The 24323-nt window shown below is 34.2% G+C and overlaps 1 protein-coding gene across 6 annotated transcripts in view; it reads right to left on the bottom strand.

The window, feature by feature from the left end:
• Positions 1 to 24323, bottom strand: part of LOC117962453 (zinc finger and BTB domain-containing protein 20-like) — a 145490-nt gene that overhangs the window by 105186 nt on the left and 15981 nt on the right. For 5 of the 6 annotated variants that reach the window (XM_059028431.1, XM_059028427.1, XM_059028425.1 and 2 more), the window contains one exon: positions 3231 to 3266. The exons of the other annotated variant lie outside the window; for it this stretch is intronic. The gene's annotated coding sequence lies outside the window, so the exon portion shown is untranslated. The remainder of the gene's footprint in view (positions 1 to 3230; positions 3267 to 24323) is intronic. 6 annotated transcript variants of the gene reach the window in all.

Here is a 24323-nt window from a genome sequence, read left to right as displayed (position 1 = left end):
CCACTGATATAACTACAGTGCTTATTAGGTCCAGTATCACAACACATAGACCCATATGTATAAAAGATGGCTGTAATTTCCGGCCATCAAAAAAAATGACTGTGCAGGATTTAACACATGATGTATAACAAAATAAATCATTTTTAAAATGTACATAGAAAACTGCGAAGCGTACGGGTAGCTACAAGTAACAGAAAGCCTACCTACTACTTTTGTTTTCTTTTGGCACGAGTCAAACATTATTTTCTTTGCAAAAAGCAATTACAGATTCAGAATATTGTCGTCCACATCTTGCATTTCGAACCAGTGGAGTCCATCATTCTTTCAAAAAGCTTCTTGCCCTTTTCCAGCCGATCAATCTCAGTTTGTTTAAACTCTGTAGAGTATGGTTTATATGCCCTCTTTTAATCATGTTCTTCATTTTAGCGATTTAAAAGGCTACTTGTATCTGTTGTTGGGTTTATTTTCATCTAGTCAGTATGACACTTTTTTTGTTGTTTGCTATCTTATGCAGTTAGCTATTTTGAATGGGGAGGGGGGGTTCCAGATGTAAAATGTACATTCTGTATTTTGTATTTTTTTTATAAATAGGAGAGCATTTACAATGTGCTCTTGGTAAAATCATGGAGAATCAAATCAAACTTTATTTGTATAGCGCTTTTTATGGCAGAGCCATCTCAAGGTGCTTAACAGAAATCAGCAATTCAAAACAATAAAACTGCAAAAACAGTAATACATTTATTACTATATAATACATTCCATGAGGCTTAGTTAGAACCGTTTTTAAGGGGTCTGCATTTAGAATTTGAAAATGAACAGCAACTAGTGTAAATTGAAATATGTAATACTTCATAATCTGCACAAAATTCACACTTGTTTTAGCAACTTTTATTTATTTCCCAGACATTTTCTTTTAGCATTTCAGTGATCCCACCAGGTCTGTAGGGAACCATATGGGTAGCTAGGTTAACTCAGACATAGATACAGCTTGGAAGAGTCCCAAGCACTATTAGAATCCAAAAGGCATTTTTTAAATCAGTGAAATACCTGAATGGCCATGTATGGAGTTTGCTAAGGTTTAAAAATACGACTGAAAAGTGAGTTGGCATTAACCTAATGTATGCTGTCTTCTCACCACAAGAAAATGAATTTGGGGTTCACTGAAAATTAGAGTTGAAAATGACAGCTGAAAGTAGGTTAACAACAGCGAAATGGCACGTCACCTAATTAGCATTTCTCACATTAGAGAAGAATAGGCATACAGTACTGTACTTTACTTTGACTCTTAACACTGCAGGTTTTAACTTCAATTCAGTTCGGTTTTATTTTTACTTTTATTAAATTATGTTTTTGGTTACAACTGTTCTCTGTTTTGACAAAACAGGCCCTTTTCTAACCCCACCTACAAACTGTCTCAGTAAGCACGGTACACTCAACAATACATACTGTAGCATTAATCTGCAATTATAATGGCCGCTCCTTCAAAAAAAAAAAAAAAAAAAATTATATATATATATATATATATATATATATATATATATATATATATATATATAATAAACAGTCACTTGCTCTCCAAAAAAGTACTTAATTGACTAACACAGCTGACCAGTTTTAAAGATTTATTTTAATACATTATCAGAAAATATTTTTTTTGAATAAACAAAGTCTGCGTCCAAATCGCTGTTAAAAGCAGTAAAGCATTTGTTATGCTGTCTATGCTCTGCACAGTGCAGACCCTGCAAACCTCCCACAGCAATTACTGAAGTGTGGCATTAGATAATAGAAAGGCAAGCCCATGAACTTGAAGCTTTGTAGGAAGAGGCAGTGATCCTGAACTGTATAATTCTCTGCATGTCTTTGACTTGGCTTTTCAGAAAAACAACTATTTAAATCAAATCCTGAAGTTTCATGAACCCTAGAAAAACCAATAGTCTGTGTTCATTTAAAATCTGTGTCAATATCCTGTCTGCCAGGTCCAAACAACGCTAGCAATGTATGCCACAGTAAATAGGCTATATTTGCAAAAGACTTCAATGTTTTTGCTTACCTGTGTTCTACTTTTTTTCTTTTTTTATGGAAACCTACATTGATTTCAACAGCGCACATTAAATCCTTACTCACCAACTATGTATCCTGTGTGTCATTCACCAGGTTTGACAATGTGGCAACAATGTACAGTATGTCAGTCTTGGATATTTAAAAATGTATTGCACCAGAAAAATTTAAAAAATGCTATAGCAGTATGCAAATCAATATGATAATGAAAATATTATTTTAAGCTTCACAATAAATTATTTAAGAAACCGACTAAACCGGAGTTTAAAAAATACTGTAGCTAACCATTAAATATGAAACCTAACATTTAACCTTGGACTGAACCCTGACCAATACTGCTATTTGATAATGATGTTTGAGCCTATAAAAAAATAACCTGTTAGTATGTTTCCATTATATTAGTAATTAGGCTAAGCAGCATGCATATCCAGCTTCAGTTAAATATGTTTTTTCTTGGCAAATCAAATACAGATGAATGAAAATTAACTGCAATTGGGCTGTTTTGAATGTCACTGCTGAATAATGTAAAAGAACACTTCAGTACAGAAGGTACAGAAAATACTGTTGCCTTATTATTGCCCAACAGTCAACATTTTAAAAACATCATTTGTTATTTCACGCTCCAAAATAAACAATATTACATTTCATGCATCATGAAATCAAATCTCATATCCATTCAAACAGCTCAAACAAACAACATTGTATTGCATGTTGTGGGCCTCCTTCTACATTGCAAAGGTGCAAGTACAGGGTGAGACACACCTGAAATGTTGCAGTCAAATTTTTCCAGTTTACCAATATTTAAAAAAAAGAGTACAACAAAGGGGAAACAAATTTTAAAAAATGCCAAATCTTTCCCTTCATTGTTTTCTGCACCTCTGACAGTGTCAGCTGTCTAACAGGCATGTTAAATGACCTTGAGAACCACAGAACTAAAGGTTTATTTCACAGATGGTCTAGCAGCAAAACAAAATGTGTAGCTTAATTTAACCCCAATTTTCCAAATTCCGGCCACATTTGGTATTTAAAATAAATTATATATATATATATATATATATATATATATATATATATATATATATATATATATAGAGAGAGAGAGAGAGAGAGAGAGAGAGAGAGAGAGAGAGAGAGAGAGAGAGAGAGAGAGAGAGAGAGGTTTTGATACATACTCTGGTCTTTCCTAGGTGATTCTGCAATGGCAAAACCTGAAACAATAATAAAAAAAGAGAAAAAAAACACCATTATCCATTGCACTTTTCCTTCTTTACTACTACTACTACTAGCTATCAAGTCAAATTAAAGTAACATGACTCTGCTAGGTTCATATTATGATTGAAAGTACTTTTTTATTTACAGTGTAATAGTAGAGGGGTTTTAAACACGGTTCTGGCAGGCAATGCTGGGGAACATGCTATTTACAGAATAGCTGAGATGGTGCATACAGTAGGTACATTTGGGATGTTAGATTTAATTTAGTTTCCTAAATGTTTCAACTTTAACATATTGTGAATGTTTGCATCCAATCCAAAAACCTGTTGTGTTTTTTTTTATGGTTCTGTAAAAATGTATACATCTTCACTGTCTATCCAGTTAGACTGCATGTTTACAGTAGGTCTTTTTTAATGTATTTATTTAAACCAGGAGATTTACCCATTGAGACAAAAGGACAATTGCTAACTCAAACTCTGACTTGCATAGCAAGCTAACACTTCTAGTTCTTGACAACCTAATGACACTGAGGAAAGAGCAAGCTACATCTTCCTTTTCATGCCTTTCAGCTTTGATTAGCAACAAAGTCGTCCAGGTATCAATGTAGGTAGTGTGTGGTTCAGGCAAGGGACATTTCAAGCCTGCTTTTCTTACACATTCCTGCCCTCTCCATTGAAAAATGGCAGTAAGGACTGATAAGGATCAAGAACATTGAAACAGATGCTGCACAAGATAACCTAAGGTACACCAGAAGAAAAGTACAGTCTTGCTACAATGTTACAATAAAATGAACAGATTAAATGTAACAACATAATAAATACCTCTGTGTCTGGAGAGGCCTGTGGTTAGTTATAAGCCTGCCGGTGAGCAGTTATGAGGAAGAAGGAAACCCCTGATTTAATAATTAACTTAAACAATAAATAAATAAAATAAAAAAATAATTCCTTCATTGCAGATATTGTACAGATTAAATGTGCAATGCAACACAAAAATATGGTTTAACCCAGCAGAAATCACACCTACAGTATACTGCATCAGGTGTTCTTACAGTACCTGCAATGATACGGTTAAATGATGGCAAATGTACTATAAACAATTTACAGTAAATACATCAAAAATAATATGGCATTGGGTGATTGTTATGGGTATTTGAATAATGTTTTATCAGTCTATCCCTGTAGGACATGCCCAATGCATAACCAATAAGGAGATAGTCAGCACTAGGTTGTTTTATATTTCAACTAAATACATTTACTTTAAGGTGGAAAATTACAGAATAAAAAGACGGTGTGAATCAACATTAAGTTAAAAGTAAAATATAATTAATGAGAACATAATCTTTTTCAACAAAAAGGTTAATTATTATTTGGCTAAAGATGATATGTATTACAAAACAAACTTCTCTTAATTAACAAATAACCTTAGGTGAATCACTTCGAACGCTGCTACAAAACTAATGTAATTAGTTACAGCTTTTTGACTAATCAGGCGAATGAGGTATTGTATTCCCAGCTCAACATGATTAGGGGTGTACAAATTATTCAAAGAATGAAACAAACTGTAAACTACAGCAAAACGTACACATTTTACCCCGTGGTTGTAGAGGAAGTGTGTTATTATAGACCCTATTCACAAAAAGACTATTTTAAGGAATGTTTTTTTAAAAGACCATTTTCAATAGTTAAATCAAGGTTAAAGTTCATAGAACCTTTTTCAACTGTCTTATAGGGGGGGTTATTAGTTTCCCCAGTTTTCAAAACGCTGTTTAACCTAAGACTGTTTATTAACACAACAATTCACAAAACATTACTTAAAAAACAAAACAAACAAAAAAAAAAAACCTTAAAACTGCCCTTACAGTTCTGTGAATAGGGCTCTATATCCAGAATACAACATTCATAGTTCTGAAGTGGAACTTTCAAGGGGGTAATATTCTGAATTTCAGAAATAAAACAGTTTTCTATGGAAGATGTTTTAAATCCATTTGAGGCCACATAAGTTATCACACAGTGTTGTGTACAAGGTGGAGTTTGACAAGAAGATGCTTACTAGATCTTTCAACAGACAAGGTTTTTTTTTTTTTTTTTAAGAAACTTGGACATTCTGCAGTCTATTTATTTTTGATGCTTGTTCTGGGCAGACAGGTCTGTAAAGAATGGTAGGAGTAAAAGATTCACATTCAGCCGACTTTAGCGGGTTGCTTGTGTCACACAGCTCTGCCAGATCTATCTAACAATACTGTAGTGTACAGCTATGGCCACTACAGTATAGCATCACCTACACATTTTAGGATTTTATTTAACATTGTGTAATTAAAGAAACTACAAAATTATATTGCAAAAAAGTCTACCAGAAGCCATAATTAGTAGTACAGTATTTCACGCTAGATTTTGAAATGTCACATTATTCAATTTTTCAATCAGTTTTTTGTTAAGTATATGGAAAACTACAGAGCAGTATGTAATTCAATATGTTAGCATAACATTATTCAGCAGGTTTCATTCGACTTTATGAAGTAAAATGTGTTAATTCTATAGCTGTAGACTTATAATTCAGAACCAGCGGTATGTATATGTATATATGTGTCTGTACACATTATATATTATATATTATATATATATATATATATATATATATATGTATATATATATATATATATATGTATATATAGATCTATATATCTATATATCTATATATCTATGCATGTGTGTTTTTATTATTTTATTATTGTTGTTGTTTTTATGAAAGTATTTGGTGTGTCATGTTCCTGTGGTGGTACAATCAATTGAGAAAAAAAATTTAAATAAATAAAATAACGAGCTAAAATAACATAATGCAAGATTGACAACAAACAGAAAGCATCCTCAGCATAAGGTAAGGGGATGGCATACGGTATCTGATTGGAAGGTTTTTAAACATGAAGTACTACGGATATGTGAAAAAGATCTGTAACATTGATATGGCCAAAGGTTAAACAAAGGCAGTGAAACGATTAAAACAGCATTAATGTTACAGTACTCGCCTCCAAACAATCATAAACCATGGACACTACGGGAAAGTGTGTGGTCTGTTTCATTTATATAGTCAAGTTAAAACACTGTAGTGTGTGGTCTGTTTCATTTATATAGTCAACTTAAAACACTGTAGTGTGTGGTCTGTTTCATTTATATCGTCAAGTTAAAACTCTGTAGGAGTGAAATGGTTAATTTGTTCTGGACAACACAGGTAATGGGTTTTAACTGAGAATTAAAGAATACACCCATTTACCAGATATTAAAACAACAACTTAAAAGCATACTCCAAGAAACATGGCATCCATAACTTGGCAAGGTCACCAACAAATTTAGCACACAGTGTTTATATATACGGCTGACCCTGCAAATAGGAAGTCACTAGCTCAAATAAGACAGGAGGCACCAGTGGTAGCTTTGTAAAACATCTATATTTTAATAAATCGAATATACATGATTTACTAAACGATTAAACTATTATACTTTACATTAACGTGCCACTTGCGAAAATAATGCTTACAGAATACCAACATTGAAGTAATACATCAGACCATTTATATTTGTTGCAATACGAAGATAGATTATACGATTACTAATTTTCTAAACGATTATTCGAATAAAGTATTGCACATGCCTAAGTCCCAACTGGAATGATGTTGTACTTCTGCAGATGGTTTGCTAAAACCCCTGTTTTGCATGTAGCTTCACCTTGTGTTCCAGGGAAATGATTTCCAGTCTGCCAAGAAGCAACAAGACAATTTGACGCACACCCAATTTGACTTTGCATTTACATTTCTGTAATGTATTGTGAAACAGTTTGTGAAACAAACAAACACACTGTACTGGAGATCCTACCCACTGTCGTGAAATACTACAAAATGTAGATTTTTTTTTTTTTTTTTTTTTAAAGAATAAACTCCAAACCCACTTATGCATCTAACTAAATACATCACAGTCTATTATTCAATTAAATCTAAAAAATACTGCTGCCATTTAAATAAGTCAGAAAAGGTTTGGTCCTTATTTCACATTTAATTGTTGGCGGTATTTTAATCTGCTACTGTTTAGAACACTTAAAACACACAACACTATGTGTTGCAGTTTTACTCCACCAGCGCGATACATATATTAATAGAAGGGTACTCCACAATATAGATCTGCAATACATCTATTATCTATCTTTAATAAAATATGTAACCAATTATTTTTGTATTGCAACACAATAAACGTTGCAATGCATTGACTAATGGGCACAACTGTAAATACTCAGCATTTCCATTTGAACAACATCTATAAAAACTGAACTATGAACTGCAGAAAACCTTGTCTCAGTCTATAAGTTACAGTGAAGTTAATATACATACTGTACCACATCCTCTTTAGTGAGCAATCTTTCCTTCGGGTCACAGCTCAACCCCAGTATTGTGTCAGGGGACATTGTGGCCTAGTAGAAGGTGCCATCCTTCAGATGACAGCTTAAACAGAGGTCTGCTTGTTTGATATTTAAAAAGCAATCCCATGGCACTTTTTTTTAAGTGCCCAGTTCAATCTTAAGTACAGGTAAAATCCCTGGCCTCCTACCTTGGTTAATTAAGTCTTCAATTTATAGCAGAAACGACCTTGGGTGGTTGTAAATAAAATGTAAAATTGTATCAATGGGGAATGTTTTCTGATAAATTACAATGTACAGAAGGCTAAACTATAGAAGAATGTACTAAACAGGGAATTGTGTTGTACTGCAAACTTTAACAGGACTGTGGGGAACTGTATCTTTAATAGAAATATATTCAAACTGTAAATTAACTGCTTTTAAATGTTAAAATCGGGCCTCAAGCTAACGTGAACTATGAAAAAAAAAAAAAACATTTACTGCTCATTTACCTAAATTATATATTATAATACTATGACGAATATGCACTTTCCAAGGACTCTGTGTTCCTTTTACTAGAAACGCTGTACAAAACATTAGGGTATCTCATATCCAAACAGGAAACTGTGTTGAAAGAGGCCGGTTTTAATAAATGTATGTGAAAATCAATTAAGGACCAATACTCTCTTGGTTAAATGCTATGAAAACCTGAACATTTTCCAAAGGCTCAAAATCTACAGCTACCGTAGGTCCGTTTAATTAAGCTCATTTGAATATGAAAATAGGTCAACAGCAATTCAACTATATTTCACCCTTGGTTGTGTAACAACAACAAATGCTATTCGTAATTTTTAACTCTAGTCTTCAATTAACTCTTTATTTACTGAAAGTAAGGCGATAATTCCAGAACCAAACCACGGCTTATCCTTGGGACACAAGGTGAACTATATTTACTGTATTTCAAAATTTTAAAAATATAATCTTATGAACTCTTCTGTTCTGCAGGGCCCGATTAAAAGGTGCTGTGTGGCATTAACTTTTATGTTACCTTGCCCAATTGTGACATTTGCATACAAACGTGCAGTGGTGGAAAAATGATTTGCATAAAGACTGGAAATCTGAGAAATATAAGGGTAAAGGTGTAAGACCATGGTTTAGAATCAAGCTCTGAACATAAAAGGGTGGAGCAAACATTTCGAAAGACCTGCCATCCTTGTTTTGTAAATGTGCTGTTGCTCACATGACTAACAAAGACATGTATTCTGTAATATATACTTGGTGTACAGTAATATGTTACGTGATAGAGGGATGACAGCAGACACTCAAGACAAGCTTTTGGTACCTGGTGTTTCACCTTCTGCAGCAGATACTGTATGTGTTTCCTGTACCATTGTTTAGAAAAAAATATGAAAGCAAGTGCAAAAAAAATATATACAGATTTCACAGTGGGGCACATGGCAGGATTTGGTGGCAGGCACCCATAGGAAATCGAGCTGTAAATCTACACTCTGTATTTGTACCTGTGATTATTGCTTGGCCATTTAGAATAAATAGAGTACAGCATGTTAATGTGTGTAGTTGTTTATGTTACTTTTTAGTACAATTGTAATTACTGCAGCATCATTGGAAATGCAATTAGTAATGGAATTGTCATTTCATCAAACAACTCTACTGTCATTGCAATTTTAATTGAACCCAGGTCTGTAACAGACCATAATAAACAAGCATTCTAAACAGGAACTTTGCATATGGTTTTGAGGGGCTGGTGGCAGCCCCGAGTTCTGGCTTTAGTTTTCTGGCTGACAATAAATAAATAAAAATAAATAAATAAATAAATAAATAAATATATATATATATATATATATATATAGACATTTTAAATTAAATAAAAGTGTTTCCTCATCAGAAATTATTTAAAAATTCTGCCAAACATTTTGGTCACTTTGAAGCCAACATATTGATTAAATCATTTCAATTTTGAAAAACCATCATGATCTGTAGTTCTACTCACACATGATTTGCACAGGATTTGCCACTTCCAACGGACCATGGCAACAACGGAGGTACCAGGAATACATTATGTTATTCTTTTGACATTGTGTCTAGTTGTATAATACATTCATATGAGTGATGCAATAACACAGTATTCAGCTTGTCACCGTTAAAAAAACAAACAAACAAAAAAAAACACACACACACACCACAACATGTATGTAATAATGGTATGTCCTGTTTCCTTGGCTACAAAAATGCAATCTGTTTTTTCAGTTTTAAAACAGCTAAAAGAGTTGATAAAAAAACCTAAACAAATCACAACCAAATTGCATCCCTATTTAGGATTAAGAAATATGTCACTTGCTTTATGAATACTTATTCTCATTGATTGTAAAAATAACAACAGTTTGCTTTCTTGACAAGTTGGGGAAAAAAAGCCAGAAACGAACAAATTCGCCTCACTCACAAAATACACTAGCCATGAGTCATGATACCTGGTGCTGCCATCAAGTGAAAGCAGAGGGAAGAGTATTTGACCCTTGTTGTAAAACAGGAACCATTAGCTGGTATTATTAATGATCCTTATAAAAATGAGCCCACAGTACAAGCACAGCAAAGTGTAATAAAGCATAGTGAAGGCATTGTAAAGCATAGGTAAGCATTGTAAATGCATAGTATAGCTATGGGAAAAGCATGGGAAAACTGCAAAATGACCACGGTAAACTTATAGAAGGGTGTGCTTTATGTGTTATTCACATACATTTCTTCTGGACAGGACCACAAGTCAGTGGTTTTGAAGGGAGATCAGGCACCAGTTACTACTGCATCTCCACTTATGTTTTTTAACAGCGTGCTGATATGAATAGTTTAATGATGAAGCAACCATAATGAACACTGCACAGCTGCAAGTTTAAACAAGCACACTGAAGCAGCCTAGTAACAAAGGCTGCCCTACAGTACTACTGCCACCATGGGGCACACGCTTGGTTCAGAGGCCTGCTTGACCACTGCTATTAGGACATTTTAATGAATACAGAATGTTGTTTGCTTGACCACTGCTAGTATAACATTTTAATGAATACAGAAAGTTGTTTAGTCTCTTTCAGTAAGTTCATCTAGTGGTTTGCCAGTTCTATCTTTTATTCAGCAAGCCTGCTTTGAATGTCTGGGAGGCCGACCAATTTCTTTTCTTTTTTTTTTTTTTTTTTTTTTTAATGTATTGCTTCCCTGTAGTTTAATATCCACACATTTTCAATGGCACTGGCAATTTATAACCAATACTGCAGAGCAACCACACCTGCAGGTTCAGTTTGATACTTTTTGACAGAGTACATTTGGCAGATATTAATTTGGCTTTTTTTTCTGGTATTTAACACCAATACCCTCTGCATAATAGAAGGCCTGCTGCTTAAAGTTGAATAAAGCAGTAAACCAGTGGGAAAGATATGACTGTCTGTTAGTATGGCTATCTGTTGATAAAAGTCAAACACCTGCAATGCATAATAAAGTTCCTATTCACAAAATTCCAGGAATTTACCCAGAGCCAGTATTTTTAATGCCAATGTTATTTGAATATACAAATACCTAAATAACACTGCTGTTGGACAGAAAGAACTAACATTAATACAGTAGCACAACCTATGGCCGAAGCTTTTGTAATAATTAACACCAGACCAATCTTCTTTACTAACTGTACTGTGTGTCCCATTCATTTTATCCAATGTCCATTAATAGTTAACTGAAATGGATGCTAATTTTACATTGTACTGCATCTTACACAATACAACACTTATACCGACCGTCCTTCATCGCTAAAATATATGCTATCTGGTTCCGCGTTTCTTCTCTAAAAACAGGCAATCACTTCAGGGTTTCCAAAGGTACACTATGCAGCTCTCTACCCAACCTAACTTGTCATGAATATATTGTTGAAATATATATATATATATATATATATATATATATATATATATATATATATATATATATATATATATATATACACACACATATATACACATATATATATATATACACACACACACACACAATTTTAGGGGGGGATGGCAAAAAAAAGGAACTTTTGCATTTTTTATATGCAAAAGTTCCTTCTTTTTTTTTGTCATCCCCCCCCCCCCCCCCCATTGGCTGAAACAACCCCCCAGCACACACAAATGAAATTCAAGCCTTGCCCTATAATATGTATGACAAACACACACACCGTACATCATCTTTCTTACAATGTTATTTTTATTTTTTTTAAATGCCATATGTGTAAGGGATCTGGATGCTTTTGAAACACACTCTCCACTCGCTACAAACTTCTGATTTCTTGTCTAAATCTGTGTCACTGTGATGGAGTGTTTTTTCTTAGATCTTATAAGAAATGAAACTGGAATAACTGGTCACTATCAACTCCTGTGCACTGGAACCAACGTATACCCTATCCACACTACCTAAACAATGCACAATAAAATCACAAGTTGAAAACATTATTGTGAACCATGTGAATGGCAAATCATGTGGTTTCAACATGTACAGATACTTTACTACTACGCCAAACACCTACACAGTTCATTTAGAACTTTGGAACCAGACACTTATTTAAACTGAATGACAATATTACCTTACTATCTCTATTAGGTAACATATGGCTGTGTAAATTCCATTGTTTCCTAGCAAACGTACTGAGCAAATATCTTTAACTAAACTCACTTTTAATTCTGAATGGAGTTAATGAAGACATTTCATTAAAAGCATATCCCATAGTTATATATTATATCCACCCATCCAGACTCCTGCAATCAGACACATGGTGTTTGTTAGCAGATGTGTTCCTTTGTACTTCAGTGTCGTTTGCGTATGTGAAATTTGCCAAGTATTACATCATCTGGAAAAAGCTTTTTGAATACTTCATGCCACTCAATGACATTATTTAAAATTCATGTGCTATTTGATCATATTGCGTGCTTTACATTCAAAGATTAAGCACAATTTAAATATTTTGTTTTCATTTGCAAATAGGGTTTATTGATGTCATAGTCAAGTTCACGATTCATAATAACATTTTTGCCAATGCCACCTTGTTTTTTTTTTGTTTGTATTTAGGTTTCATACATTTTTATATACAGTTCTTTAAAAAAGTGTTAAAATAGCATGATCATCAACACTTGGCCTTAGAATTCCCTGCCTGCTTTATCATTTTTTTTATTTTATTAATATAATATTTTTTAAATAACACTCTTCCTCAATTCTTTGTGAGTTCATAAATTGTACTATGTAGCAAAAGCTTATAAACAGCTGGTTCTCAATTATGTGTTAATATATTGAACGTACAAAACAAAGACACCATAGATAGAGAGGCAGCACAGGGAGCGCTACCGTCACCAAGTTCTGCTATGCCAGCCATTTTGCATTGCAACTGTTCCCAAGGACGGGGCTTGACCGCCATGTTGTCCAACAAAAAAAAGACACAAAAATGCGTTTTGCCATCTGCAACCAATATACAGTATGCACTGTGCCTTGTGAAAGATGGCGGCCTAGAACTACAGCACTACAGTTATACGGATTTTCTTAAAAATTAATAGACAGGCTCAAAGTTTGCACCTAACAGTGCATTTGTACAAAACTGTAACCAAATCGAATCGTTGTTCTACTTCAGAACAGGTTAGGCTGAAAGGAAGAGACAGTTCTTGATGTTTGATATGACCTACTGTAATTTAATTTCAAAGATTTACTAAAGTAACGGGTATAGAGAGTTTGTACTTAACTAACTGAACAAATGCTTACCTGTAAAATCTTCAATTCTACACCGACTACTTTTAGTTCTAAATCTCTAAACATTGAGGCAGAGGACGAGTCCAGTATTTTGTGACCTTGACCTGAAGGTCAAATGTCAAACGTGTTAATAATGACATGTTATTTTAGTATGCCGATTCCCGTTTCGCACAGCTGAAGATTGCACTGTGTTCTGTTTAAAACCGAAAAACCCAGTTTTTTCAGTTAAGCGTAATTGAAAAATACAATTTGAGCATATCATTTTTCATTAGGAATACATCTGAGGTAGCCTAATGTACTGTAAATACTGTACCCAAGTTTGTGTTTTTTTATTGTTCCAGATTTCTCTGCTTCGCTCTGTATGGCCAAGAATGACAACCAAGTGTTGATTTGTTAACTTTAAAGAAATAACTAGAAACCTAAAAATGGAAGCATTCCTTGGGGCTTTACTCATGATCAGACATCAGTGATATTTGATTAAACGACATGTAAACAGTAAGTAGTGTAATATGGATCTGTGAAAACGATGTGTGTCATTGATATGGCTTAAAGAATAAGAAGCGGGGTTCTGAAAGATAGTGTTACACGTTCCCAGGTGTTGCTACAGCTGTTTAAATAACATACCTGTAATTTTTCTTTTCATTGTTAACATCCTGACAACATTTTACACTTGTAACTTTAAAGTCTGTTTCAAAAGCTATTTTCAAAATGACTGCTCTAGTGCACTGATCGTGTAAGGATTATTGCCCACAGGTAACACAGCAATAACGATCCATGATGTGATACGGAACAGAAAAGCCAGAGCACTTCTTGTTATGTTTTTTTTTTTTTAAACAGTGATTTAGAGTAGTGGTTCCCAATCCTGGTCTGTGTCTTCTGGTTTTCATTCCAACCGAGTTCTCAATTACTTAATTAAATTATTATTATTATTATTATTATTATTATTATTATTATTATTATTATTTATTTCTTAGCAGACGCCCTCTTAATTGAACTAATAATGTGCTTAATTATACCTTATACCTAATTGTTCTCAGCTCCTAAAAAGTTGCCGATTTCAAGTTACTTATAAAATTGTATAGCTAACTTGAAATCTACCTGTTTAAAAGCTGAAAACAATTAAAAAGATCTAATTAAGCTAATGAATAGTTCAATTAAGGGTCTAGCTAAGTAATTAAGAACTCACCTGGAATGAAAACCAGAAAACCCAGGGTTCCCCGGGACCAGGATTGGGAAACCCTGATTTAGAGGACAGATCTCAAATTCCAGTGCGCTACAGCGGCCATTTTGAAAAGAGCTTTGAAACAGGGTTTAAAAGTTCTAAGTGTAAAAAGTTGTAAGGATGTTAACAATGAAATGAAAAAGTAAAGGCACGTTATTTAAACAGTTGTAGCAACACGTGGGGATGTATAACGCTATATTTTTTCGGAATCCCGCTACTCACTCTTTAAAGTTAATGGCAGTGTGTGACAGGGTATGCCCCGCCCGTGTTTAGTGTTATTGTTGTATTATTATTATTATTATTATTATTATTATTATTATTATTATTATTATTATTATTATTATTATCCAATGTATTTGTGTTATTATTTTTGGTTATTTAGAGTAAATTATGTATTATTATTTTGGTTAAATGTAGTTGGCAGGGTCAATGTTTGCCTCTCGTCTCTGCCAAACTACATCCCGCGAGAACTGGCTGATGACCACGCGCATTAGAAAACCCGTGCAGAATGTGGTCGAGGGATAAACGAGGTAACTGACAACCAGTCAATCCCTCGACCACTATACATATAGTGGCAACTTTAGCTAACGGGTTGGTGGAGTAGAGGAGAAAGGAGACGGAGAGAAAGACGCAACAATGAAGAAACTAAACGAATTGCTACTCGTGCTGGATTTAGATCAGCACAATACTTGTTGAATTATTGTGTCTGTTTATTTTAGCCACTGTGTCAATTTGGTTGTGTTTGTCACCCACCAAGCCATCTCCGACACAGTGAAACAGTTTTCACAGAATCATAGAATACAGCTGGGTACCGACTAGAAAGACACTATCGATTTTTGTTAACGACAAATGTAATCATTCTCAACGCTGCATCAATAATTATGAGCGAAATGTTTTTCAATTTGTTTAAAAGGCATTTTAAAAAGACAACAATAAATGTATATAGGCTATATAATAACAAACAAAAAAAAACTAGAAAAGGTTTCCAGAAAAAAAATCAGGACCAAAAAAAAAGCATACCAAAAAAAAAACAGTGTGCAAGATCATCTAGGCAAACAGTCATAAACTTTACATACATTTCCAACCTTTGGCATATATGGATGGCTCTACCCGACATCTGGCAATAAGACTGTTTGCCCTTTTTCACCCTTACACCAGCTATACTCGCCAACAGAAGCTGAAATATTATAGCTTAGGTCAGCTGTGATGGTGTTATCAGTTACGGTAATTTACGAGACCAGGATTCATTTCAGGCTGCAGGATGGTAGGATTAATGCAGTGATATCACACGTATAAAACCATATGTTGCAAAGTAAAATGTGTTTTTTTAATCATAATATAAGAAATAGGCTTACTAATTTGTGTGATAAACAGCAGTCCCCTTAATTATTACTATTCATTTCTAGAGAAACTTTGTTTTTAATAATTCAAAAGTATCTGGGATTTTTTTTCCTGCCTTGTTTTCCAACTACAGTATAATGTGAAAACTGCTGTCAAAACCTTAAACATTTTAAAAGAAAAAAAAAAGATTAGTGTTAGTTTAACAGCTCACCTATAGGGACTGAAATACAGAAGCACTTCGGGTGAGCAACATCACAATTGCAGGCCTGGGAATACAGTAAGTCTACAGTAAGCTGTGTTGTACTGTACCACTAACAGCAAGGATTACTGATATTACTGTAGCACTATGAAATGAACTAGGATGCAGGCCTATGCTTCAAGTGTGTCGATACTTCAAGAATACCCTAAGGTAAGTTACAATGGTATTTATATATTTATTTTTAGTGTTTAAACTTAGTAACCAAAAACATGAAAAAACAAAGTCATTCTACAATAAAACTTAGTGTCACATAATTTTCCAAGAGAATGTCCTTAATGAATCTACAACAGCAAACTTTTTTTTTTCTTTCTTTTTTGTATTACTGTTTGAGATCACACACACACACACACACACACACACACACACACACACACACACACACACACACACACACACACACACACACACGCACTAGGGGTGCACTGAAAGATTATCTTGGCCAATACCGATAGCCGACGGTTATCTACCCATATCGTCCGATATCGATAGGATACCAATAATAATAGATAGTGCAGGTAAGCTATTGTAAACTACTGTAACTACTTTTGTGTGACTATGTCTTACAACATAGTCACACAAAAATAAAATGTTGCATTTTTGCAAAACACTTGTAGAAAAAAAATACATATTATGCGACATTAACTTTTATAGCCACTTGCTGTCAAACATTGCGTATAATTTTTACCTATACCGTAACGTAGAAAAGAAAAAAGGTAGCCTACGCAAGCTTTCATTAAATTCTTATTTTAAGCATACACTGCTTAAAATTGTAGCACAACTTACATTGTTCACTTAGTTTCTGGTTCAAACTAGAATTTGTTACTTAACAAAAGACGGCACAGTAATACATTTCTATACTGTCATTCTGAAGCACACTTTATAATAATAATAATAATAATAATAATAATAATAATAATAATAATAATAATAATTATTGAAACCATCAATGTTATTTATGATTCAACATGCTTTAAAAAAAAAAAAAAAAAAGTATCACAATACTGTTCTACTCACAGTTCATCGTTGGATTTAATGTAGCATCAAGTCTGTTCTGCTGCACACAACTCTGCTATACTATTGTTGTCTTCAGATATGTTTTAAAAATTCCAAATACTGCTCTTTTGAGACATATTTACTGCAGGTTGATTACACGTTACACAGCACTGCAAGCCAAATGACTGTCTCATGTTCTTATGTCATTAGTAAGCGAGTCTGACCAAACATTAAATTCTGTGCTGGAAGAAATTCAAGCATGAATATCTGCATACATTAAAAATCAGATAAAATAACACACACTGTCAATAGCGTACTGTTTTTTTTTTCCCTTATATCGGTGCCATGATGAAAGGCTACTGATTATCGGTGCACCCCTTATATCTCCAAATTGTGCAATTATTAAACACATTGTTACACATACAGCAGGCTATACGTGCATTTTGCCTTTCGGAAGGTATATCAATTTCTGTTGATGTTAAAGTGGACACTGCTGCTCTGTTTCAAATGTCTACTTGCAATGACAGACGTGTAGCATTCCCTTGATGGTGTGTAATATCTTGTACTTTTCCCCTTGCCCTGTTAATTTCTTGCCCTGCTGTCCGGCTCTGGTGTTGCACTCTTGTGGAATGATAAATAAATATTCTAGCTCTGATCTGGAATCCAATTCTGAGGGTGGATCAGTTTCACGATTAACCATGACAAACCATGTTAACTACATGGCAAACCAGAATATGAAAGACAGTACGAATGAAAACCATGATTGATTTACTAATCATAACTATCCATAATCTTTGATAAATGTGCATTAAAAATAGTAAAAAAAAACAAAAAAAAAAAACATGGTTAAACCTTTGTTGGAAATAGTTTTCACTCCCCTTCAGAATTGACATGTGTCATTGCAAAAGCAGCAAGTTTAAAAAGACATGCCTTCCATTATGCAAAGAATATAAGAATTTGCCCAGTGTCCATATGAACGTGCATTTGATTATGATTCTGGATTGCACTTGTTACAGTATGTTTTGGTTTAATAAAAAAAAGCTTTATGAGGAAAAGCCTAGAACAATTGAACTGTACTTGTGTGTTATTTTTGTTAAAACTAGCATATAATAATGGCATGCTCATTTGAATACAGTAGGTCTGGTCTTAAAGATTTACAAGAAAAATGAAAATATATCACGCCGCATTTTAGGCATGCTATATATTAGGCTGATAACTTTAAGTGAACATGCTTCTTGTTTTTAAAGCTTTTTCAAGTAGTTTTCACCAGAAGCTAAACCAGATCTGCCTCAGTAGAAACATTTACAGTAAATAATGAATTTGTTTTAATGCAATACTGTGCATGGCTGTCTGTTTGACATACTGTAACTGACTACAGGTCAACTTAACCAGCTTCGTGTGATCACTACTTTATTGTCCGTACCTAAAAATCACCCTGGCTATCAAACCGCAATTTCTTTTTTATTTTTTATGTGCTTTATTTGCACTGATTTTTATTTTGTTTATAAACACTAATACATTCCCAGTAAATATTATATCAAATAAAAAATAGTATTTTGATATTCTGCCTAATTGACTTTATAGGTAGATTCATAACTAACATTGTCAGCATGAGATGTCTAAATGTGGTATATTATTTATTAATGATTCTCAAATCCATCAAAATTCCAGGTCCACTGAATTTCGAGAACAAAAGGAGGCAAACCACCTAAAGAGATCAATAGCATGTTTTTTTTCTTACATAATTCAAATTAATTCACAAAAAAGAATAGCTGGTCATAGGTGGTCTATTCTTTATTTCAATGAATAAGTCAGCATTATGTAATTAAAGAGTGCATGCTAAGGGTATTCTTCTAGCATGAAAGAGCCGGAACATGGTTGTCATTCCATGAAAATGACTGACGGTTTGACGTTTGAAGTAAACCCCACACAATATTAAGAGGATAGCTGTTCTGTGCACTCTCACGGTCAGGGCATTACAAGATCCACACCCAAAAACGTCTTCTCATCATTCTTCCTCTAAACCTGAGCCTAATCCTTTTTTTGGGGCACGCAAAACCACACAAGACCTGCATGAAATTAAAGATTACTAAAGAACACAAGCCAGAACTGTTTTTCAATAGAATAAACTGGTTTGTATATAGTCTACAATTTTGCAGGAAGTGATATCACTGTAGGTCTTCTTTAACCAGGAAATAAAAGTCCAGTTTTATCCTTTGATCTGCAGCAAATCAGTAAATCGACATGAACAGAAAATGCAAGCCACTTTGCAGTACAGCACTCAAGGCCTAGAGACAAAAAACACACAAAGGAATACATGTCAAAAAGAATGTAAGAGTACAATTCCAGTAAATGTTATATCAATCAGATGTTCATTTATAAATCAAACACAAATTCTCAATCAATCAGGAATTTAAAACTGTGTTGAAGGGTACAATGCAATAATTACTGTAGCTTAATTATTATAAAAAATAATAATAAAAACAATGCTACAGTACATCATCTCAACACGGTGAACTCTTCCTAAAGACTGACACCTCAGTTACTGCAAAAAGTCTAGCAGTTGCTTGTCCTTGTGGTTGCTATTATACAATTTGTTGCAACTTAAGACCACAGTATCAGAGGAGAAACAGATCAAATTTGTTTAATGTATAAAAGGAAATGTAGGGTTCTTCAGGTCAGCTACTAAAGCCCCTTTCACATTGGCATGCTCTAACCGGGTCAGGACCTGGTGTCATGCGGGTCAGGTACGTGATTTCACACTGCTTTCCAGCTTCTCTGGACTGAACCGTCGGCTCAGATGTTGATTAGAGCAAATGTTTCTACATCCCTGCTGCAATCTGTCTGATGGTGTCTCAAGCCACAAAAATACAGCTAAACAGAATAAACAAACGTTCCTTGTGGAAGAGAAACCTTCACGCAGGCGTGGCTGTTTGTTATTTCGTCGGCCGTCATGCATTTTGTCTCGGCAACCTGGGTGAAAGTGTCAACCCACATCCTGAGGTGGGTCGCTGGGACCCATGTTAGCCTGGGTACGACCCAAGTACGTGGTTTCACACTATGAGGGATTGTGACTTGGGTAGCCAGAACCCAGTCCAGACCCGGGTAGAAGTGCCAGTGTGAAAGCGGCTTAACTTCTTGTATCCTAATGTATCGTCAAGCCTGATCATCCCTGTATCCATTTAGCATCTAAAATAAACACCCTAATTCAAAGCAACCCCTTGTCATTGCCCGGATCTTTGGAAAACGTCATTCTGTGATCTATAAAATGACTGCAGTACAAGGTATCTAAAAATGAAGTATGTCATCAGTGAACATGCAATCTATACACAAAATGTGGATGACTGGGGAGGCGTCTGTTCTGCGGTGGTGAATTCAATCCAATGTGAATTCATGGTGCTATTGTAAGAGGGATTCCTGGTAAACAGATTCATTATTGCCAACCTGACTAAGTAAAACATGAACAAGAAATGACTGGCAACAGTATAGCGTATCAGATATCACCCCATTGGGGAGTTTGTTCACTGCTCATATATGAACTGTCTCTAAGAGAAAAGGCACAAAGTTTCCAACCACAAATTGAATGATAAGCAGGACTGCCAGAAATGTCTTCAACGGAACAAAACTATAAACGACTGTTACGAATAATAATATAAACCGGAGAAAAAACCCTGAACTAAATAAAAAAAAAAAAAAAAAAAAATTCAAGCCCTACATTTATGCAAAAATACCACTTACCCAATACACTGCAGTATGTCACTCTTTGATAAGATTTAGCATAATAATTTACTAAGCATCCTAAACCAAGTTCAATAACTTAAAACTGACAAAAAATCATGTGGAAACAGTAGTTGCACTAACAACTGTACTGTAGGATTTACAGTGTTTCTTCCATGTTAATTATTATTAATTTCTTAGCAGACGCCCTTATCCAGGGTGACTTACAGTTGTAAACAAAAATACATTTCAAGAATAGATCTTTGAAGACTATTAACTCTATGTTTAGGATATTAGAGAAATCTAAAATTCAGAATTAACATGAAATTGCGTCAAACATCATAATATCCAGTCAGGTACTACAACTGATTTTTTTTTTTTTTTTTTTTTTGGGGGGGGGGGGGGGGTGGGGCAGAAAAAGTATTAGGTACATTTTTCATTTTGTGGATGATCTAAGGTTAGGCCTTACTGTACTACACATTTCTTCAAGGTAATGGTAAGTCCTCTTTGGATACTGTAGCCCAAATGTCAGGGGTCAGGGGTCAGGGCCACAAGATGCATTTGAGGGAGCAGCAACACATACAGAAATAATCTCTCCCAAATCACACTAACGAAGTTATGTTCATCAATAAAATGTGCATTCTATATTCATCAATAGAACATGTAGAATTTGATATGCTCAAAACATTTTACCGACAGAACTTCTGGTCTTATTGATATTGACATTGCTGAAAATGTTTTACGCTGGATTCTGGTGGAATCCAGCAGTATTTCGGAATCCAGTAGAATTTCGGAATCCAGTAGTATTTCGGAATCCAGTAGTATTTGCACTGGTACAATAAGTCTTTTTAAAAGTGTTTTTTTTTTTTAAAATAAATTAAATTCAAAAGATTTTTTTTTTTTTTTTTTTTTTGGTCAACTATCAAAAACAACCACCTCATGAAGGAACCATAACTATACCATTAGTCCCTGGGTTGTATTTTTTAGCGTAAAAAATTGGTTTAATTTTTATTCCTAACTTTAACTATATACCCCTAGAAATATAACAGAATATACCTGAAAGCACAGAACAGAACATTAGCCTACATGAGCTATTGAAAAGCATGTCAGTGACATTTATCCCCAGCCATGACTACACATTCAAAATTAAATCAGTAATGTAAAAATATTGCAATATTTATGGCTGCAACTGTTCCAGTTCATAAGGATATTAAATTAGATACACATAGCAGAGACCATGTGGTTGGCTGATGGCAGGATCTAGTGCTGCATTTTTTAACAATGATCTAAAGAAAACAGCTCATTAACAGATCCCGGGTAAACAAGGGCATCAGTAAATATAAATTCACATGTAAGCATACAAGTGTAACCCATTTCCAGAAGGTACAGGTGCCACTGTACAACCAATTACCTACAGTATAACAAAAGGCTTTGATTGTGTACTGTAGACCAAAAAAATGTGTCCAAAATAGTCATAAAAAATTAGTCAAATCCAGTAAAATATTTTCATGTGTCCAGAAGGATGGACAAAAGCACAAAAGAGAAAAAACATAAAAACAATCTTGAGTATTTAAAATGTGTTTCTTCATGAACTGTATGTCATTGATAACCTCCTACTGCTGCATGGAGTAGCAGGAGAATGCCTGTTTAGCTCACATCGGGGCTTTTTTCACAGCTGGGTCTCTTGATACAGAAACTGAGAAAATGTTTGCAACACTATAAAAAAAAACAAAAAAAAACCACATATTTTGGGTATTCACTAAAACAACTTAAAGCTAAAACAGAATGTACATTTACGTTCAGTTACAAAGGTGTAAGCAGTGTGGAGTAGTGATTAGGGCTCTGGACTGAGCAAGGTACTTTACCTAGATTGCTCCAGTAAAAACCCAACTGTATAAATGGTTAATTGTATGTATTGTAATGATATTGTAATGATATCTGTATAATGTATAATGTGATATCTTGTAACAATTATAAGTCGCCCTGGATAAGAGTGTCTGCTAAGAAATAAATAAATAAATAAATAAATAAATAAATAAATAAATAATAATAATAATAATAATAATAATAATAATAATAATAAAGGTGCTAAGGAGAGCGAAAGCCTGCAAGTGATTTTATATGTAACTGTGTTTCCACATTTGTGAGTTTGACATTAATAAATCCTATGCATCCTTTTTATTTACAAAACTACAGTTACCAACATGCCATAACAGTGCTTTGTTTGATACTCTATTATTGAAATATTAATAAACATAGTTTAGGTCATATGGTGCATGTTTGTATATATTCCAGCAATGGAATATTCCTCTTAACTCTCTACATTGAGAACTAATCAATGAACTGGCACACCCCTTGTTAAATGATCATCAATCATGATTTGGTCTAGATACCAGCTTTGTCAACCATCCAGGCTCTAAAGTATTTACCAGTTTTAGTGCTGGGACAAACAATGATTTTTCACGTTTGAAAATGTGCTTGAATTTTGAAAGAATATCCAAATAAAGCCATGTTGTTGATGCTGAATCAAATTCAAATATGTATGTCCAGGAAGTCTATTCTTTTACATGTTCATCACAGACTTCTCAGCTTAAATACAGTTTGACCTGCAACCCCTAAAGTTAACAGTGCAATTCATTCCTGCAACAGCTGTAAATGACATCATTAAATATCAGTAACATCACCAACAGATCCACTTCATACGGATATAAAAATGTGACAGACAGATGGACAAATGCCTTCATAGCCTGGGAATCTGATGTCTAGTCCAGGTTTCACACCAATTAAGTACTTTTTTAGCATGTTAAAAGCGACGGAGAGACAGACAGTTGGACGGACATCTCTATGTACTCCAAGATTATGATGCACTCAATAACTAAAGAATGTTATTATCAAGGTGCATCACAACTGGACAAGTGTTCTCTAGATACATGTTAAAATGTAAGTGGTATACAGGACAGACCAGACACACTGCCTTAATATACCCTGAGATTATGGTACACTGAATATCTTATTCAGTAAAGGCGGCCCTTGGTAAGTTTCATCACATTTGGACAAGCAGTTCTCCAGATATATGTAAAACTATCAAATTACTTACAGAATGAAAGACGCCCTTTATATATTCCAAAAATATTACACACATTCAAGAACGTGTGACCAAGAAGAACCTTGGCAAATGTAATCATAATTGTACAACCGGTTCTCTAGAAATACAAAAAAATATATATTTATTATAGCCTTCCGATCAGGGCCGGATTAATGCATAGGCAAACTAGGCACCTGCCTAGGGCCCAAAACGAAAATGTTTTTTTTTTTTTTTAAAACAGATACGGAATTACAAGCAAACTGGAAGAACTTCACTCACTGACA

The sequence above is a fragment of the Acipenser ruthenus genome, chromosome 8, assembly GCF_902713425.1.
Source record: "Acipenser ruthenus chromosome 8, fAciRut3.2 maternal haplotype, whole genome shotgun sequence".
NCBI lineage: Eukaryota > Metazoa > Chordata > Actinopteri > Acipenseriformes > Acipenseridae > Acipenser > Acipenser ruthenus.
This window is presented reverse-complemented; position numbering and strand designations above follow the sequence as displayed.